The 14948-nt window shown below is 40.0% G+C and overlaps 1 pseudogene across 1 annotated transcript; it reads left to right on the forward strand.

The window, feature by feature from the left end:
- Positions 1–2590: 2590 nt before the first annotated feature.
- On the forward strand, positions 2591–8331 carry LOC310867711 (large ribosomal subunit protein eL15-like; annotated as a pseudogene). The gene is made up of 4 exons: positions 2591–2605; positions 3918–4071; positions 5901–6038; positions 8212–8331. The product of its transcript is annotated as a large ribosomal subunit protein eL15-like (transcript).
- Positions 8332–14948: the final 6617 nt, after the last annotated feature.

Below are 14948 nucleotides of genomic sequence, written 5' to 3' on the forward strand. Positions count from 1 at the left end.
CATAGACTGTAAAAAATATGGACAAAGCGTTCCCCGGGTCTAACATGAACGTAAAATGAAGCCTGTAATAATATGCTAATTCCTGATGTAAGTCGCCATCTTTCTAGATCCGTTTGGTACCAGCTGGCCATTGGCTGGCTCCGTTTTGTACCAGCTGGTCATTGGCTGCCCAGACAACGAGGCGGGACTTCCCCCCTTCTTCTCCGTTGGTTTTTATTTTGACTCGAGTGGGAGGAGAAGACTCTTGAGTGGGAGGGGAATCCCGATCATAGACTGTAACGGTAGCCACGCCCCTCAGAACATACGCGACTTTATGGTCATTTTTTTAATTAATGGGACCATAATTTTCCAAAAAGAATATTATGACATTAGAAATGAGACTTTAAACTAGTGACTGGAAGAAGAAAGTATTCATGACCATGTTTATTAAGGTAATACAGTCTAGGTGAAGTTGGGCCAAAATACATGGGCCTCTATGGAGCTATGGGGCTTTTTGGGTCCAGTCCAGCGCCACAACAGGCCATTATATGAACTACCGATTTCAAATGAGGCTTCACGAAATATCTGGCTGACTGCCCCCCTGGTCTGCTTCTACAGTCTATGAAGCAGACATTGGAGTAGGAACTGATCTGTTTAAAGTGTTTCCGTCTGGTCCTCTTTTAAACGTTGCACACCCGGATGCTGATGCTGATGTTGTTGTGGAAAAAACTTTAGCAAAGACAGTGATTTTGCTGCTCATAATAAATGATACAGTAGCAGTAATTATGTTACATATATTGAACCGAGCCGTCTTGTCTGAACGAGCGGGTTGATTTGGTTCCATTGCCAAAGTTAAAATACGTCACGTGTCTCTACAGCCATAAGAGCCATTAAAGCAGCGAAACTAAAGGGACTTTTTATTTTATTTTTACCAACCGACAAACCAACCTGTTCTGAGACTGGAACAGTCTTAAGGTCAGTTTACACCTTTTTGATGAATTGAACATGGTGGACCCTCTTGTAAACAAGTGTATAGCGGCTATACATACGCGAGTCAGAACCCAATGGTAGTAAAGTTTCTGACATGTTTAAGACTTTGGGTCGGCAGATAGAATGAGCTGACCCGGGGGGGGGGGGGGGCTTTATGGTGTCGTCCACTCACAGTTAACAGTTTCTGTATTGAGTTGTGATTGGAATGTACTGTAATTCTGCAAACTGTTAATAAATACTATTGCTGAATCAATAAAAAAAAAAAAAACGTCATTCACACACACACACACACACACACACACACACACACACACACACACACACACACACACACACACACACACAACAAACCATGTACAACCCAGATTCGGCACAAACAAGGGACTAAATTCTTTTCGCTCCTATGCCACCAAAATGTGGAACGCCCTACCAACAGTCATTAAGACATGTGAATCCCTTGACTCCTTCAAAACCGCTCTCAAAGGGCACCTACGGACGGCTGCAATTCGAAACTGGCCTCTGTAAAATCTGAATCCCCCCCACCCCACCCCATTTTCCCTCACTGTATATTGTATCTTTTCCCTTTTTTGCTTCCCATATGATGAATTCCTGTTCTGTTCTTTACCTACAGAGAAATGTCTATTTGTATGTCTCTAAATGTTTGTATGTCCTTAAATGTTTTGATGAATTGAACAATGTGGACCCTGTTGTAAACAAGTGTAATGCTTAATTGGGTCGTCCACTCACAGTTGACAGTCTTTGTATTGAGTTTGTGCTTAAAATGTACTGTAAATTCTACAAACTGTTAATAAAGATTTCAATCAATCAATCAAAACACACACACACACACACACACACACACACACACTCACACTGATTGATTGATTGAAATATTTATTAACAGTTTGCAGAATTACAGTACATTTCAAGCACAAACTCAATACAAAGACTGTTAACTGTGAGTGGACGACCCAATTAAGCATTACGCTTGGGTCCACATTGTTCAATTCATCAAAACATACATACAAATAGACACTTCTATGTAGCTCACACTCACACACACACACACACACACACACACACACACACACACACACACACACACACACACACACACACACACACACACACACACACACAGAGAGAGACCGTTCCATTAAGGTCAGTTTACACCTCATTCACACACACAGAGAGAGAGAGATAGAGAGAGATATTCACAGAGAGAGAGAGAGAGATATTCACAGAGAGAGAGAGAGAGACCATTCCATTCAGGTCAGTTTACAATTTACAATTTAGGCATTTAGCAGACGCTCTTAATCCAGAGCGACTTACATTAAGCAAGAACAAAAAAGCATGGGAATACATCACATAAAAAGCATTTATCATGAAACATGCGTAAGCTAAAAAGTAATAGTGGAATATCTATATAATGAAACTATACATATAAACTATACATATATACTATACTATGCTATGCTATACATATGTACTATGACGTGCTATGACTACATACAATGCAATTATAGTGCTGTCTTCAAAACATGCTATAAGTCTGTATCAAATGCTACCCAAGTCTACAGAAATGCTATCTAAGGGGGTGGGGTAAGTGCTATGGGCCATGATGGAGTCTGAAAAGGTGGGTTTACCTCAAAATACTCCACTTTATCTCTGAATGAGTCACATGTTCAGTCAGTGACTGAATGAACAGTGAATTAATTATCTATCATTTCTGAGTGTGAAATGAATACAGTATGTTCTGTCAACAATGAGTAGTAGCCTATGAATGATTATACAGACTGTGTGTGTGTGTGTGTGTGTGTGTGTGTGTGTGTGTGTGTGTCACTCCCAATCTTCCGCCGTAGCCTGAAAACCCACCTTTTCAGACTCCATCATGGCCCATAGCACTTACCCTAACCCCTTAGATAGCATTTCTGTTGGCTTAGATAGCATTTGACACAGACTTATAGCATGTTATGTAGACAGCACTATAATTGTATTGTATATAGTCATAGCACGCCATAGTACATATGTATAGCATAGTAGTGAATATGTATAGTTTATTATGTATAGTGTATGTATAGTTTCATCATATAGATATTCCACTGTTACCTTCTTAGCTTACGCATGTTTCATGATAAATGCTTTTATGTGATGTATTCCCATGCTTTTGTTCTTGCTTAAATGTAAATCGCTCTGGATTAAGAGCGTCTGCTAAATGCCTAAATTGTAAATTGTAAATTGTAAATTGTGTGTGTGTGTGTGTGTGTGTGTGTGTGTGTGTGTGTGTGTGTGTGTGTGTGTGTGTGTGTGTGTGTGTGACTGTGTGTGTGTGTTACCCTTTTACAGTCTATGGTTACCTCAGTCTGAGCAAGTAGGCAAGGCAATTTTATTTATATACCACCTTTCATACACGTTCAAACATTCAAAGTACAGTACAGCTCATTTAAAGCCCAGATTATATCAGGCTATCTATCAAGCCTAGTTGATACTAGACTAGCAGCAATTTGCAACTCTAGATTTTTTTATAATGGGATGAATCTAGAGTTGCAATACCCTCCATTGACTCCCCATTTATCCAATTTGCGTTTGCGATCTGCTTGTATTAAACGACATTAAACTCACCAACATTGCAGCTCTAGGCCAAGCTTGAATTATCAATCTGCCGAGCTTGTGTGTCATAAAAATCCACCATAGACATGTTGTTATGAGACATTCTGTGCAGGTGATTCTTTTTCCAAGTGTTGCAGTTTGGAAGCACTCGTTTTTATTAACGGGTCGCACTGCTGCCTCCTGCATTATGTGCAAATTCGAAACAGGTGGTACGCAGGGTGACTTTGACGTGCGCTTCCAAACTCCTGCACAGAATTTCTTGAGTATTATTGTACAAGTACACTGTCTTACTGTCCTGCTGTCTCTCCTCCTGCAGATAAACCAAGATGCGAGCGTAGTCAGCGTACAAATACATGCAGGAGTTGTGGCGCAAGAAGCAGTCGGACGTGATGCGTTTCCTGCTGCAGTACCGCCAGCTGTCCAACCTCTACAGAGCTCCCCGACCCACCAGGCCCGACAAGGACCGCAGGCTGGCATACAAGGCCTAGCAGGGTGAGTGTTTACTGGGTCTGTAGGCTGGGATACAAGGCCTAGCAGGGTGAGTGTTTACTGGGTCTGTAGGCTGGGATACAAGGCCTAGCAGGGTGAGTGTTTACTGGGTCTGTAGGCTGGGATACAAGGCCTAGCAGGGTGAGTGTTTACTGGGTACTTAAGGACTGTAGGCTGGACAATTACAGCTCCTTTTAACCCATTCATGACGGGAACCTCTTTTGGTGTTTTAAGGATTATATTATAATTTAGCTATTGAAAAATAGCAGATCTACAAGCTCATAGTGCGACACCGCGCTATGAGGTTGGGGTTCCTGGAGCGACATATTTTCAGATAGGGGTCTGAAAGACTCACCGCTGAGGTGAGTCTGACCCTAACCTGGGATAGTGTACAGTAGTAGTGTGGACGTACACACAGCCTGCAGTCCACCGCTGAGGTGAGTCGGATCAAAGTTAAATCTGTACATTGAAATGGGAAAGAGACTTTGGACACTCCCACTGCAAGCTTTGGCCATTAAAACATTTTTCTCATACTCTGGTTTTGTGAGGAAACTAGACAAGACAAACTGAAGGTTTTATTATAGTTATTTTATCAGTATGTGACGTATCAATGATTACATCTATCTAGAACACTCTAATAGAGGGTGTGCCCAGCTCCATGCCAAAGCTTTTTCCTGCAGTAAACACTGATAGTATAGTATAGTATAGTATAGTATAGTATAGTATAGTATAGTATAATATAGTATAGCTCAGCTCTAATGCCTTCATTAGAGCTATGGGTGGGTCTTCCTGCGCTCGCATGAAATGCAGACCAGCCTCTCCTCTGTTGCGGAAATATAAATACGTACCTATACTTACCAATACAAAGGCGGCTTGTGTTATTACTAGAAAGCCTACTTTCCACTCTGAGCTGTATAAAATGCATTCTTTTTGGCCAGAAAGGGATTCTTTTTTATATCTGCAGGGGCGCAATGGAGTAACAAAGTATTTTTAATCTTTTTCCGGTAGGAAAAAGATTCCTTTCTGGCCAAAACATGCATTTTCTACGTGTGATGAGGGGCTGATCCAAACGATATCCTCTCCCTAAAGACGGGGAGGAACTGTGATCATCTCCGTGCAATCAGTACATTGGCCCCCTTCAGTCTGCATACCAGGTGGACATTGGGTTTGATGATGTCATCTATTCTACATGCTAAACAATGCATTCACACACTTTGACACCCAGGGCAATACAGTTAGAATCATGCTTTTTTTAAACTTCTCCAGTGTCTTCAAAACTATCCGGTCACAACTGCTTGCAGAAGCTTGTGTTGAAGGGGGGGGGCATGGTTTGGTGGCATGGATCTAAGAATCTCTGGGGCAGACTGCAGTATGTGAGACTGCAGGGTTGTCTGTTCGGAGGTGCTGGACGTGTACATCACAGGCACTCCCCAGGGCTCAGTGCTGTCACCTTTCCTGCTCACCCTATAGACATCTGACATCCACTTCAACTACAAGACATGCAGTGGTCAGCTGCATCCCTCCATCTCAGGGCACAGCACTGTGTTTATGTTTCAGTGTGCTGGGTGCCATTTACGTTAGTTGAAGCGTTTTCTTTTTTACAAATGTGCTACATTTCATGATCTAGAATAGATTAACGTATGAGTAAACTAAGGCACCAGTACTTGTTTTAGATGTTAGGTATATGTATTTATGACATTGAGAAATATTTTGTGGTGCCGAAATCAATAACACATTTTACAAGCAAAAACAGCAGCACTGTGTTCTATTCCAACAGGCTACCTCATTAGCGTATGTTTACATCATTAGCATATATTTTTTTGTTTCAACAGGCTACGTCATCTATCGTATCCGTGTGTGCCGTGATGGTCGTGAACGCCCCGTACCGAAGGGAGCCACCTACGGCAAGCCCGTTCACCACAGAGTCAACCAGATCAAGTTCGCCCTGCAGCCTGCAGTCCACCGCTGAGGTGAGTCTGACCCTAACCTGGGATAGTGTACAGTAGTAGTGTGGACGTACACACAGCCTGCAGTCCACCGCTGAGGTGAGTCTGACCCTAACCTGGGATAGTGTACAGTAGTAGTGTGGACGTACACACAGCCTGCAGTCCACCGCTGAGGTGAGTCGGATCAAAGTTAAATCTGTACATCGAAATGGGAAAGAGACTTTGGACACTCCCACTGCAAGCTTTGGTCATTAAAACATTTTTCTCATACTCTGTTTTGTGAGGAAACTAGACAAGACAAACTGAAAGTTTTATTATGGTTATTTTATCAGTATGTGACATAAAGCCTGTTGTAGTCGATTCAATGTTAATGTTGTGCATGGGAAGGTGTTGTAGGGCACAGCCTGTTGTTTCACCTGGGCATAGGCAGGGAATCGGGGCACAGCCTATTTGGGGATACCACTCTGTCTCAGGTGCACAGCTGCAGGGAAATGGGGACGCCAAGGGAAGCCAACTCCATAACATTGGAAGGATTAGACCCTTCCTCACCCAGGAGTCAGCCCAGCTCCTCATCCAGACATCAGTCAGGTCAAAACCTGACTATTGTAACGCCCTCCTTACTGGCCTACCGGCATGCACACTTAAGCCTCTCCAATTGATCCAGAATGCCACAACACGCTTGGTCTTCAACGAGCCAGAATTCTCACATGTCACTCCCTTTCTCCGCTCCCTCCATTGGCTCCCGGTCGCTGCCCCTCCCCCTTCTCCGCTCCCTCCATTGGCTCCCGGTCGCTGCCCCTCCCCCTTCTCCTCTCCCTCCATTGGCTCCCGGTCGCTGCCATCAACATAATGCATAATGTGATTTCTAGGTTGTCCATCATGGGAACGGACCAGATCCCTGCGAGGATCAGATAGCTGAGCGAGGAAGGTAACTATTACCCTAAACACTAACCCCTAAACCTAACCCTAACCTCTTTTTATTGAATCTTTCACTGATGGACATCTCAGGGGTAGGTACTGTAGACACAGTAATGATCATCATCTCAGATCCCATTACATATTAAAGCTAATACAAAAGATTCTATTTTTGAGGGGCGCTGGCCCCTCCTATGTTTAATTTAATTAAGTTTGTCTTGTCTAGACAAACATTCAAAACGCCATTGACAATGGACAGAGTTTAATGTTTGTCTTGTCCATTGACAATGGACAGAGTTTAATGTTTGTTTTGTCACTAACACAAACATTAAATACCATTAACACCCGAGCGGCAAGAGTTCTCCGTCCTATCAATTAGTAACACTCGTCGCCCAGGACTGAGATTAATAAAAGGACGGTGATGTATTGATATCAAAACCGATCGCATCGCTCCACAGGCTGGCGTGAATCTAAATCTAAATAATTCCGTCCAATTCTAAGCAAAGATTATGTGTTAGACGTCCCACCGCTAGTCGCGTTAGAATTAATCATACCTCCCGTTGTTGTCGATCTACAGTATGTCAATTGAGCAAAGGTGCTCAACTTTTTTCATGTCAAGGACCTCCAGAATTATCTGTATTTGGCCGCGGGACCCCTATCTGTTCCAGAGACCCCCCAGAAGCAAAGATTGAAGTTAAAAACGTCCACTGGGAAAGAATATATATTCAAAGATTCACACCACATTTTCACGATTTTTCTACAAGCTTGTAGCGCGGCACTTGCCGCACTATGAGCTTGTAGATCTGCTATTTTTCAATAGCTAAAGTATAACATAATCCCAAAAGGGGTTTCCGTCCTGAATGGGTTAATGGAATAAATACCCCCGGGCGTTTAACTTAACAATGAACAGTGTCTGTTTTGTCTGTCACTGAGCAAATCGGCATATACATTTTATGTTATGATAAACATTGCGATGCTGCCTTATCAGAGTTGGTGTTGTGACTTTATATATTGTCAGTTACTTGCATTAGAGGGGGAGAGGTGGAGTTAGCTGCTTTAGCAGACAGTTTGAGAGGGGGAGAGGTGGAGTTAGCTGCTTTAGCAGACAGTTTGAGAGGGGGAGAGGTGGAGTTAGCTGCTTTAGCAGACAGTTTGAGAGGGGGAGAGGTGGAGTTAGCTGCTTTAGCAGACAGTTTGAGAGGGGGAGAGGTGGAGTTAGCTGCTTTAGCAGACAGTTTGAGAGGGGGAGAGGTGGAGCTAACTTTCTGTTTCTATATCTCAGACACGAGGAGCTGCCATGTGGATGAAACGGCAGACGCAGGACATCGACTCTGCTTCGGACACAGAGAGCAAAGACCTGCAGCCGCCGTCTGCGTCTGTGAGCCATCACCAACACCACTGAGGGGAGGAGATTGTGTTTTCAGCCAGGTTGGCATTTAATGCTCCTCCCACCTCCGGTGAACTCACATTTCTGACGATGAGGCACAAGAACACTTTGTTCACTATATGAGTATATTTATTGGTTTTACACTTGGGTGACTTTGTGAGTGTGTGTTGGTGTTTCTCGCTTATCAAATCAAGGAGACAACAAGAGAAACAAGACTACAGATGTAGTAATGCCCCATTTAGACTGCAGTCACATCCAGTCAAATCTGATTCAAATCTGATCGACCGTTCACACTGCATCTGCAAGTGACCAGATGGGATCTGTCACAGATCTGTGTTCAGATTGGCAGCTGAATCCAGTCTGAATCAGATCTGTGCCAGATTCAGATTGGAATGCGATCTGTTTAAATAAGTGACTCTAAACACAAACAAGTCACATGGAATCAGATTTATTTTGCGTTCAGACTGAGACTGATCTCCTGAATGAGATTTGAATCAGACCACCTCTGAATGTGGCTCAAGTCGCATTTGTAAAAAATTGTGTTTAGACTTAATGTAATCTAATCGGATTCCAGTCTGGATGTTTCACAGATCTGATTCAGATTTGTTTCTTCTCAAAAACGTTTGAAGCGCAATTTGAAGCGCCTCTTTGTTAGAGGTTTGGCTTGTGTTAACAACCTCATGATGTTAACTCCAAGTGTTGATGAGATTCATACCTCCAAATATAGTTGCTCTGTAGATTTATTTTTTAATTCTCTCAGTGCTCAATATTTCATGTCAAGGACCCCCAGAATTATGAGTATTTGGCCGCCGACCCCCATCTGAAAATATGTTGTTCCAGAGACCTCCCCAGAATTGATTGATTGAAATATTTATTAACAGTTTGCAGAATTACAGTACATTTCAAGCACAAACTCAAGACAAAGACTGTTAACTGTGAGTGGATGACCCAATTAAGCATTACGCTTGTTTACAAAGGGGTCCACCATGTTCAATTCATCAAAACATTTAGAGACGTACAAATAGACACTTCTATTTCAGCTATGAACATTTGTTATTTTAAATAATAAATGTTTTATTTATTTAAATTAAATAAATATTTTATTGTTGAATTAAAGAATATAACATTATTTAAATAAATAATGAGCATTTCTAAGCATAAGATAAATTGGGCTACAGTACCGTTCAGTGACAAGCACTTTGTTATTCTATTTTGCTTTCCATTCAGTCTTTTGTCGAAGCACTTCAATCTATATTTGCTTCATATTTAATATTGTAAGGCAGTGATGGTCCCCAGCTAACCCTAATGGGACTGATCGAGGGTAGCTACTGGGACGTAAGTCGGGACTTGATCACCCCGGCTGGGTCACCTGAGTGATGTGATCAAACTAGCAATAGAATACTAGCAATAGAATCTCAGTTAAATGTAATAAAAGCAACCTTAATGCCTCAAATCTGTGATCTCTTCAGCTGGTCGGCCTAAAACATCATTACATCTTTAGATTTAGTTATGCTTTATTGAAACCCCAACTTCACTTCCTGCTGTCTTCTTCTGTGGTGTTAAATAAATGGTAAATGGTGCATTTATATAGTGCCTTTATCCAAGGCGCTTAAATATCCTGACCGTTGTTCTAATGCTCTATGTTGTGATTAGGGATGTCTCTAACGGATAATTTTCCATTCGGTTACCCCATAGCTAATTAACGATTTTATTTATTTTCTTTTAACCCAAAATGTATGTAATCTTATCTAGTGTTCTCTTGCACCTCCCTGAGTGTTTAGAATGATGACATCTCTCCATAACTAAATAACACCATCAGTAACATACATTTATTATTTTTAAAGTTAACCGTGAAGCCCATCATTATATTCAGATTTGTTTTAACTGCTATCCGGTTAGCCATTGACATCCCTAAGTGTGTATCGTCTATTTTCAGCATAGAGGGAAGAAAGAGCAGACCACGTACCAAACAATGCATTGCACTGTGAGCTTGTAGATCTGTTGTTTTGGCTGAATGTTTATCAGAGCTTGTAGCTCGGTTATTTTGGCAGAATGTTCACACTGAGGAGATGTTCTACACACTTCAGCCAGCCAGAGAAGAAGGCCTCGTCTGTGATCAACAGGTACAGCATTTATGATTGATTGATTGAAATGTTTATTTCACAGTATGTAGGTACATTTCAAACAAAAGTATACAGGTCAATACAAAATCTACTGCTACGACGATAAAACCAGAAAAAACACTTGTTTACATTAGTGTTGATTTCGTTGACTAAAACTAAGACGAAAAATGTTCGTCGACTACCTTTTTTCACTGATGGAAACTAAATGAAAACTAAGCTATGATTACTAAAACTGATGACTATATATACTAACAATTTTGTCAACAGATAAAAACTTTTAAATGCTATAGGAAGAGATCCAGTATAAGTCATTTTACACTTGATTGCATGCTGAAAATAGCTGAGATCTACAAACTCGTGTGTCGCAGCGCAACACGTGAGCTTGTAGATCAGCTATTTTCAGCAAGTGTAAAATCAGTCATTACGACGGCATCACGGCTCACCAAAGTACATTTTAGTCTACTAAATCAACTGTGGATTTAGTCGACTAAAATCTTATGATATTTAGTCAACTAAAACTAGACTAACACTAAAACATTCCAGGTGACTAAAATGTGCCTGAAACTAAATTAAACTATTGAGAGAGTAAGAGACTTTGACTAAAACTAAAATCTAAATTTGCTGCCAAAAACAATACTGGTTAACATCAGGGTCCATTGCAGCTGTCCGTAGGTGCTCTTTTTGAGAGCGGGTTTGAAGGAGTCTAGGGATTCACCTAACTTTATATGGCATAGGAGTGAAATGCATCACAGTTTTACAAGTAAATGGGTGAAGTTTGTTTTTGTGCATAGTTCCAACATTGTCTGTCCACCTATCATTAATTCATTCATTTAAATTAAACATTTATGAATATTCATATATTTTTAATGCTTATGAATATGATCACTGGATAAAGCCTGATAAATGGATTAATGCCTGATAAATGCCTACATTGTAATATAAAGTAATAATAATAATAATAGTTGTAGTTATATATAATTTAATATTATACTAGTTTAATTCACAAACATTAATTTAAAGTTTGTAAATGCTGTCATTAAAATGCTTACTATAAAAAAAATACTAAAACAGCTAAAATACTAACATTCATGGTCATAAGCTCATAAAACAATGCATAGTGATTCCATGATTCATAATAAAGTAACAGAGCAGGCTCTGAATGAGAAGAGCCGCCGGGCGAATCCCCGTCATTAAGAACGGACGCAGAACGGATCGTTCATGGAAGTGACCGGATTGGTTTCGTTCACCAAAAAGAACTAGTTCTTTTGATTCGTTCGTTCATGACCGACTCATCTCTGACTACACTCGACCATTGATTGATTGATTGAACACAGCTGGTGCAAACAATTCGTCTCACTCAGGAGTCTGTACACTACTATAATATATTACTACATAGCCTACATAGTTACTGTACTATACTATAACTCTACACTTGCAGCTTATATTGTTAGTGTTTAGTTGTTATTTATAATAATAATAATAGTTATTATATATCGCGGTGATAACTGCTAAAGACGTGTGGAGCCATGATGGAAGGACACGCTCAGAACAAGAAGTAAATGTAAAGAACGTATTTTCCACAACGAGAGGCCAGACAGGTAATAATAATAATAATAATAATAACAATAGCGGTCAATGTAACGAGGTATTTTATTTTAGAGTTCTCTGTGTTGTGTTTACTTTGAGGGACGAGTTCAGCTTCTACATGTTTTCTATTTACACATGTGTGTGTTTGGTCAGTCTAATATTGGACCGTTCAGCTGCGCATTATACATGTTTTATCAATTTACACTTTTCTACTGTATGTATGTCAGTAATATTGGGCGCGTTCTGAAATGAGCAACAATACAAACTAATAGGCGAGTTAATGCTTTAGCTCCGAGAGGAGGGTCCGTGTCAGGATATCCCTGAGCAGGTAGAAATGGAGTCGAGCCGTACTTAAAACATCAGGTTTTCACCCCAAGGTCTCTACAGAATGACCTGGCTTATTAATATTTATGCTGACAATCTCCCAGAACAGAGCCATGCCACCAAACATGAATGTTGAATATTGTAATTAAATTACTGTATGCAAATTTAAAATGTATTAAATGTTAGTGTGGTACTTTTTTTCCAGGAAATGACTCTACTCCTTTTGAAAACTTTAGAAATCCAGTTTCTATATTTGTATTGTCATTAAATGTTCTGATGCAAATGGACCTCAATGTAAACAAGTCTTTAATAATGCTTTTCTGGGTTTTATCAGAGCGTGTGTTGAACTGTGCTTTCTACAAACTGTTAATGACTGTCACTTTTAGGCCAACACTTCCCTCTAGTGGTTACTCAGAGTAATGACAGCCTTACGCGTTTCACCAGACAGAACAAATAATGTAATAAAATAAATATAAAATATTTAACAATCTAATTAATATATTTATTATTAGGAAAAACTAGTTATTAGATAATACAATAAATAATAGACAATGTGTTTATTTTCTTAAATAAATAAATATAATTTAAAATGTATTAATGAATAGAACTAGTTTGAACTTAATAGAACAACTAGTTAATACAATAAATAATACTAGACAATATGTTTATTTTCTTAAAGCAGGCAGAACAAATAATGTAATAAAATATTAATTAATGGATCTATTTTATTAATAGGACAGACGGAAGGCAATTGATCTTTTGGAAATTAATATGGAAGAAACTGTTTAATTTGTGTACCGTCACTTTATTACCATTTCTTTAAAGACAGGCAGCGCTGGTTGGCAGGTATAAATACATATATAAAGACCAACATATTTGTGCCAGCATTGTGATTAGATTGATTTTATATTTCTAAACAGTCTACAAAGTAAGTTGAGCTAAAGTTGTCAAATAATTGTCTGAGCTTGTAGATCTGCTATTTTTGAAAAGTCAAGAAAATGTGGCGCAGATCTTTGAATATATATTCTTTTAACTCATATCTTTGCTTCTGGGGGTCCCTGGAACAACATCTTTTCAGATGGGGGTCGGCCGCCATCATTTTTGTCACAGGCCTGCTGCCGCTCGCCGTCTACCACTTCAGAGTGACCGCGGTCAACCTGCCCACCTCTCTGACCCCGTGGTCTGCACTGACCCCATCGGTGACCTCTGACCCCGTGGTCTGACTGCAGAGACCCTATCGGTAAGTCAGTCGACGCTCGTTAAATCGATAAATGACTAAACTGTTGAAGATGGAGTGTAAGTGATGTGTTTAAAGCCAGTCTTCATTTTGACAGCAAATTTCATAGTCCTTTGAATAAAAAAATTGTCATATTTTTGTCATCTAAAATGTTTTAGTGTGTCTACTGAATATCAAGATTTTAGTTGATTTCATTCTGCAGTACAATTTTCGTCTACAGTTTAATTTGTTGACAAAATTATATTTTGGCGGGCCTGACAATTTAAGCTCTGAAAAGAGTTGTGCCACATTTTCATGATTTTTCAAAAATAGCAGACCTACAAGCTCGTAGCGCGCGCTTGATTCCAACTCATGAACTGTTTTGCAACGTGATTCTCTCTGCAGGACTACATGGTGCACGTGACAGATGGAAGGTGCCTTGGCCATAGAAGTGTGGGGTCATCTCTGCGCCGGGAACGGACGGTCCCCCTGGGAGCTGGACGCACTGCAGGCCAAGACTCCAAGACAGGTGTGTGTTTATCAGGCAGCCTTATCAATAATATCTCTCAATTTTACAAGTGGGAAAAGTACTAAAATAACGAGTAAAAGTATCAATACCGGCCGCTATGTAGAAATACAAGTAAAAGTCCAGAATTCAAAATGTACTTGAGTAAAAAGTATGCACAATGTCCCAATTCACAAATCTTCAAAGGTTTTGAAAATAGCAGATCTACAAGCTCTCTCTACTATTTTCAACTGGCTAAAATGTATAGGGCTGACAGGGTTATTGTATGTTTTGTAATATTAATCTACAAAGAAAACATTTCTAATAATTGTAGTGGAGTAAAAAGTACAATATTTGACTGTGATGTAGTGGAGAAGAAGTAAAGGTATCAAAAATTGGAAATACTCCAGTAAAGTAAAGAATACCTCAAAATTGTACTTTTAAATTTAGAAAATGTCTTCTAAATTCTGACAGTTTTCTGAAAAAAATGTTTCTATTTCAGTCGTTCTCAAACATTTTAATGTCAAGGACCCCACAAATATATGTAATTGGCCACTGACCCCCATCTGAAAATATGTTGTTCCAGGAACCCCTCAGAAGCAAAGATTTGAGTTAAAAACGTTTGCTCTGAAAGAATATACATTCAAAGAATTGCACCGCATTTTCACGATTTCTCAAAAATAGCAGATCTACAAGCTCATAGCACGGAACTCGGTGCCGCGCTATGAGCTTAAAAAAAAAACATACTTTCATTACCTTATGGGTGGACTAAAACCGCATTGCTTTTATTTTGAAGCCCATGTATTCTCACAGTGCACGCAATCTGCACGTCAACTGTGCACGTGAATTGCATGTGATTGAGAACCTGTCTTCCTTC

The sequence above is a fragment of the Protomyctophum parallelum genome (assembly GCF_964188405.1).
Source record: "Protomyctophum parallelum genome assembly, chromosome: 12".
Classification (NCBI taxonomy): Eukaryota; Metazoa; Chordata; class Actinopteri; order Myctophiformes; family Myctophidae; genus Protomyctophum; species Protomyctophum parallelum.